Source organism: Oncorhynchus keta, chromosome 28 (assembly GCF_023373465.1).
Source record: "Oncorhynchus keta strain PuntledgeMale-10-30-2019 chromosome 28, Oket_V2, whole genome shotgun sequence".
NCBI classification, from domain to species: domain Eukaryota; kingdom Metazoa; phylum Chordata; class Actinopteri; order Salmoniformes; family Salmonidae; genus Oncorhynchus; species Oncorhynchus keta.
Genome location: NC_068448.1, coordinates 25,300,285 through 25,324,810, shown reverse-complemented (window position 1 = coordinate 25,324,810; position 24,526 = coordinate 25,300,285). Strand labels below are relative to the sequence as shown.

The window sequence follows — 24,526 nt, the reverse complement described above, 5'->3', positions numbered from 1 at the left end:
CACACACACACACACACACACACACACACACACACACACACACACACACACACACACACACACACACACACACACACACACACACACACACACACACACACACACACACACACACACACACACACACAATGTTTATTATAAGACATGCACTGCACACATGCAGTATTTGGTTTCAACAAATATGAATTAATATTCATTAATTTAATATGTCAAATGCAGATGTCCTTGTTGTAAATGACAGTTTGCTATAAATTGAGCTGATCACTATAGTAATTATTGAACTGCTCTGTTTCGGGGCCCTGTGCTGCCCACTGCCCACACCCCCGCCTCTCATCCCATGTCTCCATTGACCAAACGCCGCAGCATCACCGGCTGCCACAGAAACGCTTCTCCACTGCAAACGTGTCATGAATGAGACTCTGTGATGGGTAGTCTACCGCCGTGGGGTCCAATTTAGCCTCGTTTATCCTTCGACACGCAGGGGGACACAACAGCGGAGGACAGAAAACAATGTTCATTCCATTTGACTGAGAAGGACTGCCAATCTAAACCTGTGCGATATTTTAGATCAGCGCAGTTTACCTACTCATCAGTCATATTGTCGATAAAAAGGACATGTATTTTTGGGACATGTAATAGGATATCAAGTCTTGTGTGACCGACACCCACCGAACAGTCAAGGATGAAATAAGGTAAGCTATTGAATAATTGCCTCTATTTTTGTGTGAGGAATGTTGCGAGATATGCGAATTATGTTACTATGTTGCAGTCGAGTTTACATGGATAGAGTTACAGACTGCTGGTTCTCTCATGTTCAGTTTAGTTGGTGGCTACATTTCACATAACTTAGGCTACTTTACGCAGCATAAATTAGTAATGTATGTTACGTGTGTACAATATGTATGGCTATTTGCACATCTCTATGTGGAGTTCATTGGTATTCTAGTCAATGGAGACATAGATGGTGAAGGTATTGATCTTTGATTTCAATGTATGGTGCTTATATATGCTATACCATCTTGTCAAACTCAAGAGCATAACCTACTAAGGGAAATCTAAATACAGCCTGAATTTGTGTGGATATACAGTAGGGAATGTATGTGTCCTATATTGTCTACCCAGAACTTATCCGTAATGCCAGTTTGTTTGTTATGTTTGAAACTTTACAGTTGTAGCTGGTCAACAAGTCAACAAATCTAAAGTGCTGGCCATATTCTCAGAATAAGACTATAACATTGACTATAGCTATAACTTCCTTTGAATTACTGTCAAGTAATCCAAATCATACAAAGCAACGTGTATAGATTCAGTAATGCAGCCTGGCATCAAAGTCATAGGAACCATCCTTTACGCACAGGATTTATCAGCACCGCTAATAAATTTGAAATCTACTAATGGTTTACTTACTTTAGACAGAATCGAAAGTAGGTAGGTAGGTCTGGTTGGTGCGTGTGTGTGTGTAATCCGCGACTGTCTCGGTAGCAATCCAAGGGTTGCGTGTTCAAATCCGGTTGTGGACAACTGCAGCATTTTAGCTAATCCTGCCCCTAACATGTATTCTAAACGTGACCAAATTCATCTATTCCTGCTACGTAAATTCACCGAAACTTTTGTTTCGTTCTCCTAACCTTTTACGTAAATTATCCTAACCTTTGTCATTATTTCCCCTAACTGACAATTTAAATTTCCCCATAAGTATCTTTTGTTGTTATGGCACAAAAAGAAACCTGGCCCCAGAGAAAAACATAAAACTAAACATCCACCAAAATGTATGATAGGTTTCGTCATCCAATTCATATGCTATTGTACAACCTGGTAAGAGGTATGATACAACACGTCCTATAATTCCTATGGTATTGTACCATCGGTCTTCCATTCATAATGTAACCTATAACGTAACCTAAAACATCATGCTAAATGCAATGCACAATATCTCTTTTTTTAATAACCCTCTCTGTCCTGTCACATCTCTACTCTAATTGATGGAGTATTTGAAAAAGTGGTTCTGTTTTTATACATAACAAATCCTTGCAGTCTACCTAAATTATCTGAGGTTTGTTTCCTTTTTCTTTCATTTTTGCAAATGTCGTAACACAAAAGCTTTAGTACAAATCCCAATTGTGGGTGAACCATTAACACACCATTAGAGAAAAAATACTGTAGTCTGTATGAGATCTAACACTGCAAAGCACAGACCAATATAGAAGAACTGCAGGACAGCCTTCCCCTTGGTCAGATGGATTCCTGTCTCTACAGCATGCGATCTGGCACACTTGTCTCAGTCAGAGCAGAGGAGGCCAGGGGAAGTCAGAGCAGGGACAGGTCGATGGAATGAGTTTGCATCCGTCGGGGTCCGGCCCATTGTTGTTGTTGTTGTCCAACCGGACTTCCAGCAATTAAAATCCTATTTTGTCATTGGAGGAGTGATTAATAATTCATCCGCAGCTTAATTCGGCAACAAATCATCGCCAGGCATATTGAGGGATGTCATAGTGTAGCAGCCTGGTTGTGCTCTACTCTCCTCCCAACTGCTGCTGCTGCTGCAGGCAGACCTTCAATGAGCTCTGGGCAGCTGAGAGCTGTGACAACGGTTACAAAAAGAGGGTATATTACTGGAAACTTTCAAAGTTGACCAATAAACTACCATAATTGACCAATAAACTACCAGAATTTTGGTATCTTTCAATTATTTAAAGTTATCTATCACAAGACATCTCGTGGCCCTTTTGGGTACTTCAGATAATCACAGGTGTCTGGCCCTCTGTGTCGCCTTGTCACATATAAAGTATCGTGTATGAAATAATTACATAAGATGATTTTAAAATAGAATGACAAATCTGTAGAACAATATTCTAAATATAAACCATCACCGTCGTGAATATCATTGGTGTTTAATGTGAGGGTTCCATCATGAAATATTCTTTCTATATTTTTGTATTTATTTTACTGTCAGTATGTATTTGATGTCAATATTTTGGTGTCAAACTGGTGGCAGTTGTGAAAGAGTTGCAGAGTTAATAGAAAAGAATGCCATTGTTGTTAAGATACTTTTTCCATTAATTAGGCTATTTTCTATTGAACCATATGGTTTATCTACTAGAAACTCATGGACAATATGGACACAAATATAATAAATGAATACTATATATTAATACATTTTTTAAAAAATTATTAAATTATAAATGACCAAAGTTATGATAGATTGCCATAGATTTTCTGTTAATTACGTAAATTACTGAAGATTCTGGTGAACTTTGGTAAATCAGAGGCCCGCTCTACGACATTTCAGAAGAACATGCTACTTAAGCATGTTTTAACCATGTGAAATGGTGTTGGCAGATTATTGTTTGAATAAATTGTCGCATTGAATTCGCTATGAATAGGTCATAGCATGTCTATATGTCAGACCTTTAAAAAAAAGAGGCTAGCTAAATTACTTAAACATAATTGTGCTGAACATTTTCCTTTTGTCTTTCATTCAAATGTTATACCTGCAGGTTCCGGAAAACAGTACAAGCTCCCACCACCATACACATACTACATTACTGTATGTTGAGGAGCCTCTCTGGAGATTTGATGGCTTCTACTCCATCACGCTGAAGTGACACTAATTAAATCATCCTTCTCTGCTGAAGGTTCTCTCTCTGCTTAGTCACTGTGGTGCCGGTGTTCTATCTGCTGCCAGGGAGTTACCAGCAATGATGTCACTGCTAGTGGCCTTTAAGGGAACTGGAGCTGGCTTACATCCAGAATAGTGGGTGTTCTCCAGGTAGTTGTCATAGTCAGGATGAGTAGAGCGATACACAGCCATTTCATACAGTATCATGTATCACTGACCACTATGACATGATTATAGGGACCAACGTTGCATTAGCAATTGCTCTAAGTGACAACATTTTCTTCTGTGATATGAGATCCATGACCTTGGGTTTGACCTCTCTCTCTCTCTCCCTTTTGTGGACTATTCATTGTGAGATGCATTTAATCAGGTTTCATGAGCCTCAATGACACCCGTGACTGGGGAATAGGCCATTATGTAGAAAGGATGCTGTTGCTATGAAATGTTGATGTACAAGGATTTACTCATATTCGAAGAGAACAGAGAAAAACATTTCTGCAAAGGTGTTATTGATATCAATATTCCAAGATGAACAGTCTAGTAAAGTCAGTCCATGAAAAACAATTGTAATTGATTATTTACAGCAAGCAAATGATGCATGACAAGATAGCTTGACTGATCTATGTTCCACTATGCTGCTCATGGGGGGAACTGAATATGAATGATGGAACAGACACTGTCTCTGACCCCAGTCTCCAATCACCAAGGCCTTTCATAACCCTGTTACTGTCTTCTCTCTCTGTGACATCATCATGGAGACTCCCAAGAGAGGAACTGTTACTGCTAAACTGCTGGGCAACCTAACTGTATCATGACGGGAGACAGAGCAACGATGCCACCATGCATTTCACCTTGAGCTGTATGTAGTCACCCAATAGATGGTACTTGGTCGTCTTGCCCCATCTCTTCTCATCTCTTCTCTACTCTTCTCATCTCTTCTCTACTTTTCTCTTCTTTCTCCTATAACCAAAGCTATTACATATGTATAAGCGACTAGAATTATTCTGACCTTTTAAGTAAAAACAGATGTTATATGCAGCAAATACTGCGTAAACCTCGTAACTTTGAGCACCGAATTCATTCACATTAATTTGAATCCTTTTTTGTATTATTTTCCACTCCCTAGCTACCAATCTGACTGCTCTCAGCAGTACAGTACACCATGTAGTGGGCGTAGGTCAGCTGGTGGTACACTGCAAGGCAATTACATTACAGTGCCTCTCTCCACCAGCCAGCCTCATGTGTCACTGGCTACACTACTCTGTGACGACACTGTGTTGGAGTGCACCGTGGTAACCATGTTGTGGGACACTCCTGTGGACACAGAGAGCCAAATTGCCTGTGCTGTTATGCACACTGAAGCGTGAAGCTCACTTTGTCAAAAACCCTTGCTAGCTTGTCGTGTCGTAGGGCCACCACAATTTGTACATTTTTGGGTCCATTTGTAAAAATAAAATTACATGAAAATCAAAGTGCCTAAATGTGTCTGTCTCATCTACTGTGCCCAGTACACATGCAGCTCAGTGACCCAGTATAATCGAATGTATTCATAGTAAATAACTAAATATATTCAGCAAGGAAGGAAACGACGGCCTCCCGAGCGGTGCTGTGGTCTAAAGGCACTAGAGATTCTGGGTTCGAGTCCAGGCTCTGTCGCAGCCGGCCGTGCCACTAGAGTTTCTGGGTCCGAGTCCAGGCTCTGTCGCAGCCGACCGTGCCACTAGAGATTCTGGGTTCGAGTCCAGGCTCTGTCGCAGCCGGCCGTGCCACTAGAGATTCTGGGTTCGAGTCCGGGCTCTGTCGCAGCCGGCCGTGCCACTAGAGATTCTGGGTTCGAGTCCGGGCTCTGTCGCAGCCGGGCCGTGCCACTAGAGATTCTGGGTTCGAGTCCAGGCTCTGTCGCAGCCGGCCCGGGAGACCCATTAGAGCGACGCACAATAGGCTCAGCCTCGTCCAGCTTAGGGGAGGGTTTGGCCGGCAGGGATGTCTTTGTTCCATTGCGCACTAGTGACTCCTGTGGCGGGCTGGGCGCAGTGCACAGTTACACGGTCGCCAGGTGTACAGTGTTTCCTCCCGCACATTGGTGCGTCTGGCTTCCGAGTTAAGTGGACATTGTGTCAAGAAGCCGTGTGGCTTGATTGGGTTGTGTTTCGAGGATGCACGGCTTTCGACCTTCGCCTCTCCCAAGTCCGTACGGGAGTTGCAGTGATGAGACAAGACTGTAACTACCAATTGGATACCATGAAATTGGGGAGAAAAGGGGTAGAAGGAAGGAGAGGACATTCTGAAATGTCTTCATGGGGTTTTGTTGTGTTGAATTGTGTCCTTGAGTGGGGGTGTATTTTTAGACTCTTGACCAATAGCTTATTTTCACATCTGTTTTCTTCTCCATAGAAACAAGGCTTGGATGAGAGGCAGATTGAGAGGACATAGAGAGGAGATCAGTGAGAGGAAGACGGATAAAAGCTCCCTGTTGACGAGCATGTATTAGGCTTCTGTATGCACCACAGTGTGGATGCAGGAGCAGATGATGACCACGTGTGTCAGTGTTAACTCAGTGTCCCACTAAATTAGATTAAGTGGATTTCAATCACTTGATTTCATGGATTTGTTTGAGTCGATATCCATGTGGAAAATTCAATTTACTGCACACCAGATGTCACAAAACCTTGGTCATGATAAACATGCTTGTGGTTTGCTCCTTTAGGTTCAGTAAGAATGTCTCTTTCCTGCCCTTGCCCTGTGCCATCCCTCTCTCAAACCTATTGATCTAGAGGACTTGAAAGCATCCTATAAAATGGTGTCATTGTCTTGGGGAGGAGCGTCTCATTTCCTCTGAGATATGACTACCTTTTTAATGTCCCTTTCCATACATCCCATATTAGTACTGATGAAGTGGAAGGAAGAGGTGGTTAATTGCAGGCTGCTGGCTCTATTGACACTGTAGCATCCTGTCCCTGTGCTGTTCTCTGCTGAGTCAATGACAGCTCCTGCTAGCAGATTAGTGGATTGTACAACAATCCTCTTGTCCCTCAGCAAACTGTTCTCTCTCCATTGTTCTCTCTCTCATCCTCTCAAGTCTCAACAGTCAGTTCACTGCGTCAAAGAAAGCAAGAAGGGCAGAAAAAATTGGATCTAAATACAGTGTGCTCATTTAGACAGCTCTTGACGACTATAAGTGGTGTTCTAAAGAAACCCTCTACCTCTGGTTACCTCCATTCGGCCCCCCTTTATTCATAGCTTTCTATTTCTTACATTTTCTACCTTGTCTAAATGTTGGAAATAGCTGTTCTCCGTACCTGATGGACTTTGTGTTAGCTGTTTTCTCCCCACGGGTGTAGTGTCTGTCTCCAGTATGTCCCTGCTCCCTCCCCACTTTCACTGAAAGGATCCTCTGACACAGATTTGCATGTTAAGTTAAACGTCGCTCACAAGGGACGATTAATCAGCAACACAGCAATGAATGAGTCTTTGTCCCTGGGTGATTAATTTACGTCTCCTGCGTCCAACACAGGGAATATGCTGGACCAGCTGTTTGTTCCATTTAGTGAGCTTTTTCTGGCATTCTGTAATATTTACTCAACTTTGAGGAGAACATTTGTCTGTAATTGTGACATGAGTAGTGGTGCAATTAAATCATAAAATGTAGCTTCATGCAGGCAGTTTTTTTTCTTTCTGAAAATGAAACAGTCAGTTATTTGTGCCCTGTTTCTGGAAAATGTCTTACCCTGTGGTAGTTAACTTAAAATCAGCCATAACAGAAAGCCTGCAAGCTAAATCATATACAGTTACAGCAATGTTAAGGAAATAAAAAGACTCAGAGAGAAAACCCTCCAAGCAGTTAATTACATTAGTAAGAAGATAAGTTGTTTGTCAGGAAGAGGAGGCGGTGATGGTGGGAGAAAAATGAATGTACAGTATACAGTACTGCAGGGCTGTACGCTACATTCAATGCAGAGAGAGTTACTTTGTTGTGTAACTACAAAGATCATTTATGTTATTCTCTTTGCCGTTTCAGGGGCATTGCTTGGTGATTTAGTGTCTGTGGGTGTTCAGCATATAAAATGCATTTGATGAACGCTGAGACACACACACTCACATATGCACTCACGCACACACAAAGTAACATAACTCACTTGATTTAAATGTTGTTGTTTTTTACATTTTGACACCCACTAACAGACCTTATTACCTTATTAGATCCATTACTCCTATGGATGGATGTTTCCTTAGGAAGAGGGAAGATTATGTAGAAGGAAGAGCCATATGTTCTCCTAACATACTTCTGTGAGATGTCTTATGTTTGTTATAGAATCATCTCCCACTCAGTAGCCACTGCTCAAGCAGCAAGAAGGTCAATCTTCAGAAATTTGCAAGCAGAAACCACTAAGTTAGTTCTCTCATTTTGTTTGGCAACAATATGAGAGCAGTGTGTCAAGGGGAGTCAATGGGGAATCAAGGGGAATCAAGGGGAATGTGATTTGTGAATGTGATGTGTGATGACCTACCTACACATAAATGCAACCACAAGCAAAATCTTTTGGGATTATTCCTCCATGCGAATGCCAGGGAAATGTATTATTTCACAATTATTTCATGCTTCATTTAAAAGAATTGGCTTGAGCTATTTGTCATCTGAGATAGTACTCTGTAGGTGTTTCATCACAGAAATACTTTTTACTGACAGGGTCTAGAACATATTGAACGTCAGTGAGCAGAGATGAGTCCTCTGTCGTCAGATTAACACGGCAGGATGCCAACCTTGTGACTCCATTCTCAGATTACACCAGATTGTGTAACATCAGAGCCCTGGTGCCAAGCAGCAATCTCATGTAAGGGATACTCTTAGATTAGCTGTAGGCCTGCTAGACTACAGTACAGTCAGGACTAGTGTAATTATTAATTGGAAGATTGGTTTCCACGACCATTCTTTATGTTGGTTGCCTATTTAACTGACATATAGCCTAATATATTATTGGTTCTACTGATAACATATTAAATGTTACAATAATTATAAAATAGAGATCACTTTAACCTCTGAAGTACCTTCTAGGGAACATTGGTATGGTTTCTCTTTCATTTTCTCTTCTTATCCTTAATCCCAAAGTCCATCAGACTGGAAGTGCTTTGCATAGATTCCCAGTGTAATTCAAAATGCAAGGGATGCCTATGTTACTCACACACAGCTCACATAGCTCGGTTAGATTAGTGTATGGTTTGATTATTGTTCATGAACCCAGTGGAGGACTTTCTGACTTGGAGTCGAGGAATCCACATCCTCTTTCTGAACCACTAGATTAAGCTAAACTTGAGTATGAGATCTGAAAATCAATTTACGATTAATAAAAAAGGTATAATTATAAAGTTCTAACTGCTCAAATACCTTTGACCTTGGTGCTATAAGGTATATCTGCAATCTAATAACACAATGCTGGGTTGTTAATAAAACATAATTGCTGTAAGGTGATGTACTTTTTTGAGTTCTGGTATTGGAAGACATCACAAAACAGTTCTGACATCTGGGACTAATAGGAAAAATACTCATTATCTCAAGACCATACATTTTGCAGATAGGATCTTATAGTGCCGAGTCCTTGATTTTTCATATCATAGGTTCTGGTCCTCTTTTGCAAATACTTAGATTTTTTTCACCCCTTTTTCAGAAGAATAGCCATCACTTATGCTCTTAATGGTAAAAACAAAGAAATACATTTGCCTTAGAGCATGTTTAAAGCCCATTGGATAGGCCTTGCTGTTTTTGTCTTGTTCTATATCAATATGAAAACCTCCAGAAAATAGTATTTCACAAAAATTACAAACTTACCACATTTTATTGATAACTAGTAGTAGTTTACTGACTTTGGGTGTCAGAGACCATAACAATATATCTGTTTACTCATCCAGAGCTAAACTTTAGCAATGTTGCTAGTTCTCCATAGGGAATTGTATATTTGACATTTTAGTGAACTATCGCCTTAACAAATGAACTGTCACGTATAGTAACGACTTCTCATGAAAATGTTCCCGGGGCATTTACATCTCAACAGTTTTATGGGCCCTTGATTCATGACATTTTTAGAGTTATACATTGCATTCGGAAAGTATTCAGACCCCTTGACTTTTTCCACATATTATTACGTTATAGCCTTAGCCTCGAGTCTTCTTGGGTATGACGCTAGAAGCTTGGCACACATGTATTTGGAGAGTTTCTCCCATTCTTCTCTGCAGATCTTCTCAAGCTCTGTCAGTTTGGATGGGGAGCGTTGCTGAACAGCTATTTTCAGATATTTCCAGAGATGTTCGATCGAGTTCAAGTACGGGCTCTGGCCGGATCACTCAAGGACATTCAGAGACTTGTCCCGAAGCCACTCCTGCATTGTCTTGGCTGTGTGCTTAGGGTCGTTGTCCTGTTGGAAGGTAAACTTTTGCCCCAGTTTGAGGTCCTGCACTCTGGAGCAGGTTTTCATCAAGGATTTCTCTGTACTTGTCCCTGCCGCTGAAAAACATCCCCACAGCATGATGCTGCCACCACCACACTTCACCGTAGGGATGGTGTCAGGTTTCTTCCAGACATGGCGCTTGGTATTCAGGCCAAAGCGTTAAATCTTGGTTTCATCAGACCAGAGAATATGGTTTCTCGTGGTCTAAGAGTCTTTAGGTGACTTTTGGCAAACTCCAAGCGGGCTGCCATTTTACTGAGTATTGACTTCCGTCTGACCACTCTACCATAAAGGCCTGATTGGTGGAGTGCTGCAGAGATGGATGTCCTTCTGGAAAGTTCTCCCATCTCCACAGAGGAACTCTGAAGCTCTGTCAGAGTGACCATTGGGTTCTTGGTCTCCTCCCTGACCAAGGCTCTTCTTTCCTAATTGCTCAGTTTGGCCGGACGGCCAGCTCTTAGAAGAGTCTTGGTGATTTCAAGCTTCTTCCATTTAATAATGATGGATGCCCTTGGGGACCTTCAATGCCACAGAAATATTTTGGTACCCTTCCCCAGATCTGTGCCTTGACACAATACTGTCTCGGAGCTCTGCAGACAATTCCTTCGGCCTCATGGCTTGGTTTTTGCTCTGACATGCACTGTCAACTGTGTAGATTGCTGAGGATTTTTTATGTATTTAATCCATTTTAGAATAAGGCTGTAGCGTAACAAAATGTGGGAGAAGCCAAGGGGTCTGAATACTTTCCGATGGCACTGTATGTGTGATACTCTGGGAGACTGGGAGATGATATTCAGAGGCTGTCACTGATGCTGCCTCTCTGAATGTCTTGCTGCTTGAGAATGCAAAGGCAGAGGAAAGTCAATGACATGCTCACACTGCAGCCAAGTATGGGATAGGATATACAGTACTTCTATAAGTGCTTTCTGAATACCTACTATGGCGTTTAGCAATGTTCCCTCTAAACTGCACATATGAGCGGGCGCGCAGTTGCCCTGAAACTTTCGCGCAGCTCCAACCCAGGACTGCGCAGAAGAAATATCAGACATAGAGAAGCACCAGATAGAACTTCATCCAGCTTTGTAGAGTTTACCCTGTTAGTTAACACTATCACCGATTCCCTTTACTGTGGCAATTTTGATCGAATCAATGCAATATTAGCCACTTTCAATGCAACATACCGAAACAAAAGGAACGTTTTGTTGTTGGTAGAACTCATCGGAGTAGGATTCTATTGCATGCGGCATTACCAATCAGAGCTGCAGTAGGCCTATTTGCAAGTAGACCATTGCCATATATGGATCTGTGCCGTTTACTTTGAACTGGACAGCATGAGCGGTCATGAGTAGATGCGCTTGTTTTTAGATCACTGTAATAATGGTATGGGAAAAAAATAATATATTTTATTTTGCAAATATCCATAGTAGCCTACTGGGCCATTGCTAAAACTGCAACTTAAAGCGGATACTGCCTCAGTGTTTTTTTAATTGACGTTTTATTTAACTAGGCAAGTCAGTTAAGAACAGGCACAGTTAACGCACAGTAAACGCACGCTGGAAATCGCATAGAATTTTCCCAACGTTCAAGTTTGCGCTCAGCAGACCTGAAATGTTCTCAGTGCCTATAAAAATGACAGGGAACATTGGTGTTTAGTTTCCTTTTTTAAAATATAAGAATCGTGCCACGGGGGTAGATCGGGAGAGTGTGCCAAGTACAGTTGATTACTGGCCCATCTTTTTCAGACCCTTTGGGTCAAGAGTAACACTTAGCCAATGACAATGGCTGTTAGGAGTGGTGAGTGTGTGGCACCGTCATAGATGTTGTGTCTAAGTAACGGTCAGGCAATTTCATGAAGAGAACCGGTGTGTGTATGGACAACATGTCTCTCAGAACTTCTAACACTAGCAGTCACAATCGCTTTGTGTCCATCCCGTTGTGACCTTGATATAAAACGTCTTACAATCTCCCCGTTGGGCATTCTCCAAATCCATGCAGCTGTTTTTCAATTGGTGTTTTCTTCTTCTTTCTCCCCTCATCCTCAGGACTCAGGGTCTCTCTCTCTGCAACTCCTCCTGTGGATTGGATCATTGCAGTAGCTTTCAGTTGCGGCCAAAGTGTCTTTTATATAAGAAGATCATAATACAAAATACATAGCCTCCAGAATTATTACTGTAGGCCATGACTAACATGGATTTCTTATCATTTAAACAATAAAATGCTGAAGAAGTTAAGTGATGCTATTTGATAACTATGGCTCATATGAATAGACTGCAATATTTATATGCACATTTATCGCACTGAAGAAGAACAAAAACATTTTACTCACACAATACATGAATCATGTAGATTGTTGCATTTAGTAGCACTTACAAAGTCTCGCTGGGGATACTCCGAAATGTTTCTCTCTATTCTCCTCTCAGTTATCTCTGAGGTTGTTATCACTGTAATATGCTGTGAGAATGCCCCATTGGGAGCTGAAAAATAGTATGAAAGGCCTCTCTCTGATCACATACACAGACAGTTCTGTTTGTGAAAAGATATTCTCCTTCCTGGAGGCTGTTTGAATTTTGGTCAACAACAGTGGGTTTTTCTTTACTAATCCCTGAGGTTGAAATGGTCATCAAATTAAGCCGATATATACAATCACAGCCCTAGCATAGCTCACAGCCAGCCTTCTTTTATCTAGTCTAAGCATTCAGAGGTATTTCCATTCAAATATGGTCCTATCTTCACACTCAATGTTAATGATGGCAGTAGTGCTTATAATTGTTTCCCCTACTTTTATGATAGGCTACTGTACATTCATTGTACCTTTATTGTAAATTTACTAGCAAACACACACACACAGAGTACTGAAACACAAAGAATCACGCAAAGTCATAGAAGGCATACTTAATCACACACAAGCAACTGAACAACTAATCTGAACAACTCATAGGATCGCTCAGTCATTATTATTTAGCACCACTGCATAGACAGAGATTGTATGGAGATAGGATGGAAAAAGCTGAAGAATGCATAACTTACAGGTGAAAACCACAAATTAATATAAGAAATTATGCTATTCCCCATTCATTAGCATGAGGTGACTGTACCCTGTGGGATTTATAGTGAAGAGCATGATGTAATACACTAACTCATCCATCCTAGTTCTATACTGCGGCAATATTAGCAACCACACACACACACACACACCGCGAGGCTGTCAATTGAGCTGTCTTGCAACATCTTGTCTCGTCCTCATCAGACCTCTTGTGTTGTGACTTTAGCCTGAGGTCAGTGTGAGTTTTGTCTGTTTGACATCCCTACCTACAGCAGGAAAAGACAGTCCAGACCCAGCCGTCCTCCGGGGTTAGATGTCCTTGTTTGCTTACCGAAGCACTACACTTTTATTGTAAACAGAAACACAGCTGTTGCATAATTCACAGCTGCTCCCTCCTTAAGACAGGCAGGTAATGGGGCAGCACAATGGGGCTCTCGCTCCACTGGAGACCGGGGGGTAGATTGATAGTTTGGGTTGGCACAGGCAGTGCAAAGGTGCACCGTCTACACACCCACCCCATGCAAGTGTCCCCAACTGGATGTCCTTTTGTGGCTGGAGCTATTGTACAATGTGGCTTTCTGCTATGTGATAAAATGTATAAAAATCATCTCAGACTCTGATGCATAGGTCTTCAAATGTTTTTTTTTTACCTGGGGAAGGCACAGACTGGAATCGGGATTTGACATTAATAATTGAACCAAGTCGATCAGTGGCTGCCTCCCTGCATGGAAAGCATCTGTCTGTCATCATAAGGCAATGCTGCGCCTTATTAAACCGTTGGGGGATGCAATGAATTTCATCTGGAGGTTTTCAAGGGCTCTCGAAGGTTGCTGACTGACTCAACTATTTGCATTTCTCACTCATGCACATGCGCGCACACACACACTCACAGAATCTGATAATTACTCAACTGCCCAAATGAAGACATATTCAGTTATGTCAGTCCCAGTCACTCAGGATATTGTCATTAAGGTTCTGGCGTAAGCTCTATGAGGATCCACTATCGAACACATCCACTGTGGATCTCTGGATCAGTGTGAACATCAATGAGGTTTAAGGGCGTGCTTTTACAAAAGCTCGGAGCACAGTAGTAGATTTATGGAAATGTGTCAGTACAGTGTTTCAAGGAACTGATGTGAGGAAGAGATGTGATTGTCTCTGCTGTCATCGCGTCCTGCATGCTACCGTACGTGGTCGGTTACTGACTGCCTAATGTGTAGTCTCATTAGTATGGGTGTCAATGCCTGTCCTCTCCTTCAGCTGAACCTGCCTGTCATGCCAGACCCTGTTACTGTAATGGATCTGCTGTAGCTGCTGCCGCATTGTCCCCAGATGGCTGGAGCGCAGATCCCCTGTTTGTCATTTCCCAAGGATACTGTATGAGCATGTGTTTGTGTGTGTGTGTGTGTGTGTGTGTGTGTGTGTCTGTGTATGTATGTGTGTGTGTGTGTGTGTGTGCATGTGTGTGTGTGTGTCTGTGTCTGTGTATGTATGTGTGTGTGTGTGTGTGTGTTTGTGTGTGCATGTGTGTGGGGTCTTTTATACTCGCATGCTTCCATGCATGTGTGCTTGTCCGTGCGTGTGTCAACTCAAATCAAATTGTATTCGTCACACGCTTCATAGACAACAGGTGTAGACTAACAATTAAGTGCTTAATTACAGGTCATTTTCCGACAATGCAGTTATAGATAAGATTACAAAAAAATATAATAATTGAAATAGTGACACAGTGAATAACGAATAAAAATAAAGAGTAAAAACAACATGGCTATATATGGGGAGTAGAAAATAGTATTCCTATATACTAGTGGAGGTCAGTGCCGTTTATTAAAAAAAAAAAAAATCATGAGCATGACCTAATTTCTATTACAGCATGTTGGATGACTGTAATTCATATTCCGTTCACCCACGTCAATGTAACATCATAGTTTGCCCTATACCCATCATGAGGCTGCTACAACCTAGCCTATGAATGCACGTTTACAACGTAGGTGCACACAGGTCGAGAGAAATATTTGACACATTCAATACCGCCTTGCACACTCTTGCCTTCATCTAGCTTATCTAGGATGTTGTCACGTCCTGACCTTAGTTCCTTTTTTATGTCTCTGTTTTAGTTTGGTCAGGTCGTGAGTTGGGGTGGGCATTCTATGTTTTTGTTCTATGTTTTCTATTTCTATGTGTTTGGCCTGGTATGATTCCCAATCAGAGGCAGCTGGCAATCGTTGTCTCTGATTGAGAACCATACTTAGGCAGCCTGTTTTCCCACTATGGGGGTGGGTAGTTATTTTCTGTTTAGTGTTTTTGTTGCACCTTGCAGAACTGTTCGTTTGTCGTTTTTGTTCAGTATTCATCTTTATTAAAAATATTATGAATACGTACCACGCTGCACTTTGGTCCTCTTCTCCTTCTCCCGACGACAATCTTTAAAGAACTACCCACCACCAAAGGACCAAGCAGCATGGTGAAAGGGACTCCTGGACAGGTGAGCAGCGCTATCTGGAGTATGAGACAACCTGGGAGGAGATAGAGAGGTGTTCAGTCGACCCAGGGAGAGTGCCGGAGCCCGCCTGGGATTCTCTAGAACAGTGCGAGGAGGGGCACCAGAGAATGGAGTTGGCGTCACAAACACGGCTGGCAAGGGAGCCCAATAGGCAGCCCGGCACACCTGACTCTGTGTGGCAGAGTCAGGTTGGAGACCTGAGCCAACTCCCCGTGCTTACAGTGGCGGGCGTCGTACTGGTCAGGCACCGTGTTATGCGGTAGAGCGCACGGTGTCCCCAGTACGCAATCTGAGCCTGGTGCGCTACATTCCAGCTCCCTGCATCTGTCGGGCTAGGGTGAGGATCCAGCCAGGACGGATGGTGCCAGCCCTGCTCTCCAGACAGCCAGTGTGTCTTCTCGGGCCAGGATATCCTGCGTCGGCTCTGCACACTGTCTCCCGTGTGTCTGCACAGCCCAGTGCTAAAATCACCATCCAGCCAGGACGGGTTGTGCAGGCCCTTAGTTCGAGTACACCTCCACGGCCCGGTCTATCCTGTGCCTCCTCCGAGGACCAGGCTGTCTCTCCGTCTCCTCCCTCCAGGTTCTCCCGCCTGGGGGTGGGTAGTTATTTTCTGTTTAGTGCTTTTGTTGCACCTTGCAGAACTGTTCGTTTGTCGGTTTGTTGTTTTTGTTCAGTATTAATCTTTATTAAAAGTATTATGAATGCGTACCACGCTGCACTTTGGTCCTCTTCTCCTTCTCCCAAAGACAATCGTTACAGATGTAATCATTAGTCCAACAATTGCAAACAAGAGTTTCTATTGGACAAATGTAGGTATTTTTATCTGTTTTGTTTGCTTCAGTTTAAGAAACATTTTCAACAGAATCGGTGGCATGAATACACCCCTGTTTATAGCAGCCATGTTGTATTCATTCTATGCACTCTCCGCATCTCATCTTTTCCCTTTGTTTGTGGACTTCAATGAACAACACATCAGCTGTATGTGACCAGGCGAAAAAAAAACTTTCCAAGCCAAACCATGTCATATCCGCTACACACAGCCTACATCGTTGTCTCCATATTAGCTAAAGTAACGTCCTAGTCAACATAGCTAATATAACTAATGTGTTAGTAAACCCACTACAATCATGCGGTAACGTTACAGTGTATATTCAGTAAGCAGTTACACCGGCGGGCCCCAGTGGCAATACATTAATAAAACCAATAGCTTACCTTGACTTGGAAGAGTTTCAGTGTTGTGTTGGATAGTCATAGCCAGCTAGCTACCATAGCATCCCTCTGTTTGATCTGGGTGTTTGAGTAACTAAACTAGCCAGTTGCATTTCCTAGCTATTTGCGCTTCATTTTTTAAGAAATTCATTTGTTAAACTGTTCAACACTCGTCCTTCTCTCTGAGTCAACTACTCATCACATTGTATGCACTGCAGTGCTAACTAGCTGTAGCTTTACGCTTTCAGTACTATTCATTCTCAGATCCTTTGAATGGGTGGACAACATGTCAGTTCATGCTACAAGAGCTCTGATAGGTTGGAGGCTGTCCTCCGGAAGTTGTCATAATTACTGTGCAAGTCTATGGAAGGGGGTGAGAACCAAGAGCCTCCTAGGTTTTGTATTGAAGTCAATGTACCAAGATGAGGACGGAAGCTTGTTGTCCTTCGGCTACACCATGATGCTACCCTACAGAGCGTTGTTGAGGCTACTGTAGACCTTCATTGCAAAACAGTGTGTTTTAATCAATTATTTGGTGACGTGAATATATTTGGTATATTTTTTCAATGTTTTACCATTTTTATTTGTTTGAAATTCACTGTGGAGGATGGTCCTCCCCATCCTCTGAGGAGCCTCCACTGCTATATACAGGGAGTAACAGTACAGAGTCAATGTGCAGGGGTGCGAGGTAATTGAGGCAGCTATGTACTGTATATGTAGGGGTAAAGTGACTAACAGCAGCGTGTGTGTGTGTTGGTGTCAGTGTAAGTATGTGTGAGTGTATGGGTAGAGTCCAGTATGTGTGTGTGTATAGAGTCAGTGCAAAATAGTTATTTCAAGAAAGAGTCAATGCAGGTAGTCCTTTTGTTACCAACCTCCTTGATTTGGTCTAATGTAGCAAAATTTGAAATTGTGTTTTTTACTTTGGATAAAAGCAGACACAGAGCTACAACATGGTATATCATACACTATATTTGAGGAAAAATGGGAAAGTAATTCTGCTTTGAAAGTTGATAATGTGACGAACCTCCCACTCTGTCTGCCGTATTCTTTCTATTTGCGCTTGTTTTCCTTATTAGTATGTCTGCGGGCGGAGCTGGGAGTGTCATCAGAGACGTGGGACACACCAGGGCACGGGTTTGTCCGGGGATAAATACACCTCTTCCCCATTCATTGAGGAGCCTCTCCATGCAGACACACTTATAGATTTTGGTTGTGGCATTTTTGTGGCTGTTTGTTTGCTTTGGCACCTTTCAACACCCCTCATTCTCACATTTATGCACGCAAACACTCACTTACACTGCTGCCTACACACACCATTGTTAATTGTATTTAGTTTACTTCAGTTAATAAATACATTTTGTTATTCCTTATCTCCATGTTGTCTCCCTTTTTGTTTTAGGAACTTCGAGTTTGTAACAATCTTGTAACCTCACTTTTGAGAAAATGGCCTTTGAATGTTTTGGTACCTACTGGAGAGTTCTTTGTCTACACCATTCAGCATTGTTCACACCCTTTTAAGCTTTAACCCCCACCCAAACTCTGACCATTTTACTCACCCTAGCAGAACTGGTTAGGCTGTTTTCATGTTATCCAGAGCGTTGGTGACTAACTGTGCTGCTGGCAACAATTTAATTATGCTTTTTTTTTGCAGGCATTTACTGACACCGGCCATATTCAACGGGTGTTGAGCATTCGTAAATTCATCAGTTATTCTGCGCTCTGCAACACTGACGAGAGTGCTCTGAAATCGGAGTAGATGGCCAGACTGAATTTATGAACGCACCCAAAATGGTTACTTGCATAGTGGAGTCTTTTGTTAAGACATGTAGCTGGCTAGCTAAACAATGAACCATAATCCCAACTCATGATGTTACTACCCTGAATGAATCTGCAGGTAGCTAACCAACCAGGTTCAATGTTAGCTAGCTAACATTAGGCTATAACTAGCAGAGCAAATGGCTGTGATACAAATGATAAGATAATATACTTAACGTTAGCTAGCTAACAGTACACCATAACTTGAAATGAAAATGACTTTCAAAATTAGAAAAGTGTAATACCTGAATTCATCTAGCTATGATATCTTACCCATGCTCGTAGTAGATAGCGAGAGCTATATGGCAGACCTATGTATTTTTCTGTGGCTAAACCAACTAGGCTCGTAATTTAACAATTGTATTCATATTTACAGATGGCAAACAAGTTTGTTATTAAGGCACATGAAAGTTCATATGTTGGAGAAAGCATTTCTGCCCTAAAACAAAATTTGATTTAAAAAATAAGTTTACATTCAAACGGCTCTCCTGTGAGGTAATGACCCGTGATATACTCCTAGTTTTCTGAAATGAGTCTCATTTGATTAGCTATTTAGCAGTCTTGCTTAGAAGTCTTATGGCTTGGGGGTAGAAGCTGTTCAGGGTCCTGTTAATTCCAGTCTTGGTGTATTGATACTGCTTGCCATGCGGTAGCAGAGAGAACAGTCTGTGGCTTCGGTGGCTGGAGTCTTTGACAGTTTTTTTGGGGGGGGGCTTCCTCTGACACCGCCTGGTATAGAGGACCTAGATGGAAAGGAGCTTGGGCCCAGTATATACTGGGCCATATGGTGAAGCTGTCGAACACCCTGAGGGGGAAGAGGTGTTGTCGTGCCCTCTTCACAACTGTGAGCCTTGACCAGCCTTTCAAAGCATTTCATGGCTACAGATGTGAGTGCTACAAGGCAATAGTCATTTAGTCAGGTTACTTTGATGTTCTTGGGCACAGGGACTATGGTGGTATGCTTGAAATATATAGGTATTACAGACTGGGTCAGGGAGAGGTGGAAAATGTCAGTGAACACACTTGCCAGCTGGTCAGTGCATTCTCTGAGTACGTGGACTGGTAATCCGTCTGGTTACAACTGGGGCCTTGGGAATGTTAACCTGTTTAAAGGTTTTGCTCATATCGGTTACGGAGAGTGTGACACAGTCGTCCAGATCAGCTGGTGCTCTCATGCACGGTTCAGTGTTGCTTGCCTCAAAGCTAGAATTAGAAGACATTTAGATCGTCTGGTAGGCTTGTGTCAATGGACAGCTCGTGGCTGGGTTTCCCTTTGTAATCCGTGATAGTTTGCAAGCCCTGCCACATCTGATGCTCGTCAGAGCCAGTGTGTGTGTGTGTGTGTGTGTGCATTGATAGTGGAGAGAGTGTAAAATCCTTTCCTTCCTCCATCTGGTGGTGAAGTGATTCAGTCAACATGTTTAAAGAAGGTCATTAAGCTTTGCGGCATTAGTTAACACTACTGTACGTGTGGCACCATGTACCTAATGGGGATCCCTTTGTACTTGTATCTGTCTACCAGCAATTATTGTGTATGATTGGAAGTGAGGCCAGTATCTGGTACCTCCTGTTCTGTGGACTGGTAGGTATCTTCGTTCGTTAGTCTATTCCATACGAGCCCTGGTCAGAAGTAGTGCACTATAAAGGGAATAGGGTGGAATTTGTAACACAACGTTTGTCTTTGTGAACCATTGTGGAGCCTTTTAGACTTCAGTGCCATGCTACGTTTGTCGGCTATGGATCAAACCCCTGGGGAGTTTGCCAGTGATCTTTACTGTAATGCACAATATAACTTCTGCATTTGTAAGGAGAGGGAGGAGATGGAGGGAGGTGCACACAATTCTCAGAACACAAAGCACGCAAGGGCCCAAATCTGAGGTCAAACTGCCGATGGTGACTGAGTAATTTGTTAGTGTGCGTGTGTAGTTCTGCCACAATCATTCTTAGATTTCTGCCCATTTCTTGCTGTGTTATATGTTACCTTCCTCCCGTTTTGTTGCAGAAAGCTCCTACATGATTAAGACAGCTGGCTCATCTTTGATCATGCTCTTCATTGACACCTTGGTCTCAGACATGATGACAAGGTGCTGCTGGTCTGCCATCTAATTGCCTTTCAAACACTCCTGTCTATTCACCCTTTACTTTCACATTCTTAGAAGTATTTGCAGCACACTAGCTCATCTGATAAAAGGAAATCTATTCTGCACTTTTAAATGAATGGATGTCTGGAATGATCAGCTGAGTAAAGTTGGTGGGTGAGAGAAGTGTGGTGTGTTCTCTCTGTATGCAGTGTGATGCATCTCTGTCTCTTTTCGAGGCTAGAGCACAAGTCTCTTTCTCCATCATCCCTCTCTCTCCTTCTGCCTATGTCCTCATCCATGGCCTAGCTTCAATTAGCCCTTGTCTCCATGACAATCGGATGAGGCTCCACTGCGTTTGCAATGCCACCTCGGTGCAGCAGCAGTGTCTTTTGTAAGCCAATATGAATGTTTTGGCCTGTATTGCTACAACAATACTGCCAAAGGCGGTGACAAAACATTTCACGATAGAGGATCACCCAGCAATTCATATGACGCAGCATGAATTAGTACATGAACACTGTCACTAAGTCTAAAAAGCAGTGACAGCCTGGGCTATATTGAACGTTAAACCATTCCATCACAGTTGACCTCAAGACATTTCATTCCAGTTTTTTCTCAATGTTGTCATGCTTTCATAGAATTTTCTATCTCACTATATAACATGCACCATAGTCACTGGAGCGAGAGCAAAACTTCCACCACAAGGCAAGCATCACAAACCATGGCTAAGGCAAGGCAGACACTGTCACTGACAACCCCTTATTTGCTATTCATGTCCAGGCCATGAGACGTATTGACCCATTGTCTTCGTGTTTTTGATCATGTGTTTGGTCCTCTGAGATAAGATGTCTGTCTATACATCACCAGTTGACAGGACTGTGGACAGGGCCCTCGGCTTATCACTCACTGCTCACCCATTCAGTCATCCTGCATCCTTTATGCTGTTCATCCTGTCTCTGTCTCTTTCCTTCTCGATTTGCCCTCTGTCTCTCTTCTCAGTACATTTCATACTGTCTCTCTTTCTTCTCAGCAGGAGTAGGAACCGGTTCAGGGAACTGAACATAACCTGAAAATAACATTTTTCAGGGAACAGAAATGGAACCGAGCACAACTGCTATTTTAAATGCATGGGAATCGATTAATAACGTTATTTTACGTTCCAGGCATGTCTTTCTAGTCCCACAACAACGCAACAAAGCGCCTATGCAAAGCCCTCACTCTGTCAAATTGAAAATGTTGTTCCTGTAAGTGTTTAGGCTACCTGCCCCCCTACGTTACAAGCTTGATTTCGAAAGATAGTGAGAGATATTTTTAAGAAGAATGGAATATCTTTTTCAATGCCAGTTAACTAGGCCTACAGTATCCTTATCACGCTTCACGTTGGATTTATAAACTACATAAAGGTAAGTGTTTTTAATTCCGATGCCACTCTGCACACACAAGCTTGTTAGCTAGCTAGCTCAACGGGCTTTCAAATTCCTCCATAGAAGCTGCTCCTCCTATTTATAATTCTGTGGACCTAATTCATATAATACATGTCATAAAATGCCCAGCGCTTCAAACCTCCTCAATCTTCTCTCGCGCTCTCCACACCTGCAAAATGTAAATCTCGTCTTGCGCCATAGTTACCACTTGTCTGTCCATCACGCATGTAAGCAACTAGCTTGCCTGCTCTATGCGCACTGATTGGGGAAGTAATTTAGTGAGCTAAATGTTTTTTTTTTTTAAACGGTTGATATCACAGGTTAAAAAAGGAATGAAATAAACTTTTAATTTTTTCAGAAAGTTATTTTGTTGGTTGGAACAGTGGAACGAACCCCCCCCCCCCCAAAAAATAGTGATTCTGTTTACAACGAAGCAATTTGGAAATAATTTGGGTTCAAACCACTGCTACTCAGTACATTTTCAACGGTCTCTTCTCAGTACATTTTCTGTCTCTTTTGGTTTCTCTTTCAAAGTGACCTTTTCTCACATTGTTCCTTTCGTCTATGCCTCTCCTTGACTGTTTATTCCTGTCTACTTCTCTTTCTCTATTACCATTACCAGTCTGTTCTCTCAACCCTCTTTCGCTCTCACCCCCCCTCCCTGTCTACATTCATCTTTTGATCACATTTAACTTTGATCAAATTGAAGACTAACATGTCCTTATTTCTGCTGAATCCTTCCTTGTTCCCCTTACTACTGATGCATGTTACCCAGGGTGAGATGAGAATGTATGGTTCAGTTAGTCGATTTGGACAGAGTCTCCTCTCCAGGGGCCAGGCTTGACAGTGACGGGGCAAGGGTCAGGTGCTCAGGTCCTGGGAGGCAGACAGGTCAGGAGAGGCTCATCTGTTACCAGCTGGAGCTCCACAGGGGAATAGGGTGAAGGAGGAGGATACAGTGGATGGGACAGGGATGGAGCAGGAGGAGGAGTGCAGACTGCATAGCATGCCAGACCACAGAGGAAGGCTCTGTGGGGGGAGTCATGATGATGATGGGCGACAGGTAGCCTAGCGGTTAAGAACGTTGGGCCATTAACCAGAAGGTTGCTGGTTCAAATCTGTGAAAAATCTGTCGATGTGCCCTTGAGAAAAGCAATTAACCCTAATCGCTCTGTATAAGTGTTTGCTAAAATGTAAGTGGAGGATGGAGAATCAGGCCTGTGCAGTCTCTCTTGCTATGCCTACTCACTAAGTTATTCCCGGCCAAGTTTATGCTGCTCTTGTTCTGTATTGACTTGAGCCTCTCTCTCCTCCTTGAAAGTCCTCTTGTCCTTCTTGCTACTCAGTTTATTATATCACATTGTTGTACGAAGTTTCATGCCTCAATAAAGGGAGGTGACAAAAGGTGAGCGGAGATCGATGTACTGTTACTCTTTTCCTGGAGTTTTATCCATTGGACTTGGACACCACTATTGATTGTGCCTGGCCACTTTGTTCCACTTATTGAGCCTGGCACTCAACATGTGGTCAGAATTTACATACCCTGATCTATGATCAAAGCTTTCACAGGACAGAGGCACACTGGCACCAAAAAGTGCTGATCTCTCCCTATGACTGATGTAGCCTTGAAAGATGAAGTGTAATCTCTACATTATTTATGTACTTAATGTTCAGTATGCTAATAGTGAGCTTTCTCTGTTCCCATAACATATGGTCATTATATTCCCACAGGACATCAGAGTGGGGGAGGGATCACAGCTGACAAGGACCTCTGGCTGGGCAATGCCAATGTCATCGACACTGAAGGACAGTCACAGAGGAGAAAGTGATACTTAATGATACTCTCTGACCACAGTAGAAACTGAGTCACTTTGCTAGACAAACTTTTGCTGTTTTACTGTTAAGTACATGAAACAAGCAGTTTATTGACGGCAGGTGTCATGTAAAGTAAAGCGTTGGTGTTATGTCTGGTCTCTGAATAATACTGTACTACAGGGTTCCCCAACTGGTTTTACTTGGCCCCCCAATTTTTCTGAGCTAAATAAATAAATAAATTATATACATACAGTACCAGTCGAGAGTTTGGACACACCTACTCATTCAAATGAAATTGTATTAGTCACATGCTCCGAATACAACAGGTGTAGTACAGTGAAATGGTTACTGAGAGCCCCTAATCAACAATGCAGTTTTTAAAAAATATGGATAAGAATAAGAGATAAAAGTAACAAATAATTAAAGAGCAGCAGTGAAATAACAATAGCGAGACTATATACAGGGGGTACCGAGACAGAGTCAATGTGCGGGGGCACCGGTTAGTTGAGGTAGTATGTACATGTAGGTAGAGTTATTAAAGTGACTATGCATAGATGACAACAGAGAGTAG

General features: G+C 42.4%; 1 protein-coding gene across 3 annotated transcripts in view; it reads left to right on the top strand.

Moving 5' to 3' along the window:
* Window positions 1-453: 453 nt before the first annotated feature.
* The window catches only part of LOC118360906 (disks large-associated protein 4-like), a 117,868-nt gene continuing 93,795 nt past the window's right edge, over window positions 454-24,526 (top strand). For 2 of the 3 annotated variants that reach the window (XM_035740457.2, XM_035740456.2), the window contains exon 1: window positions 454-692. The gene's annotated coding sequence lies outside the window, so the exon portion shown is untranslated. The remainder of the gene's footprint in view (window positions 693-24,526) is intronic. The other variant, XM_035740458.2, reaches the window with a different exon arrangement.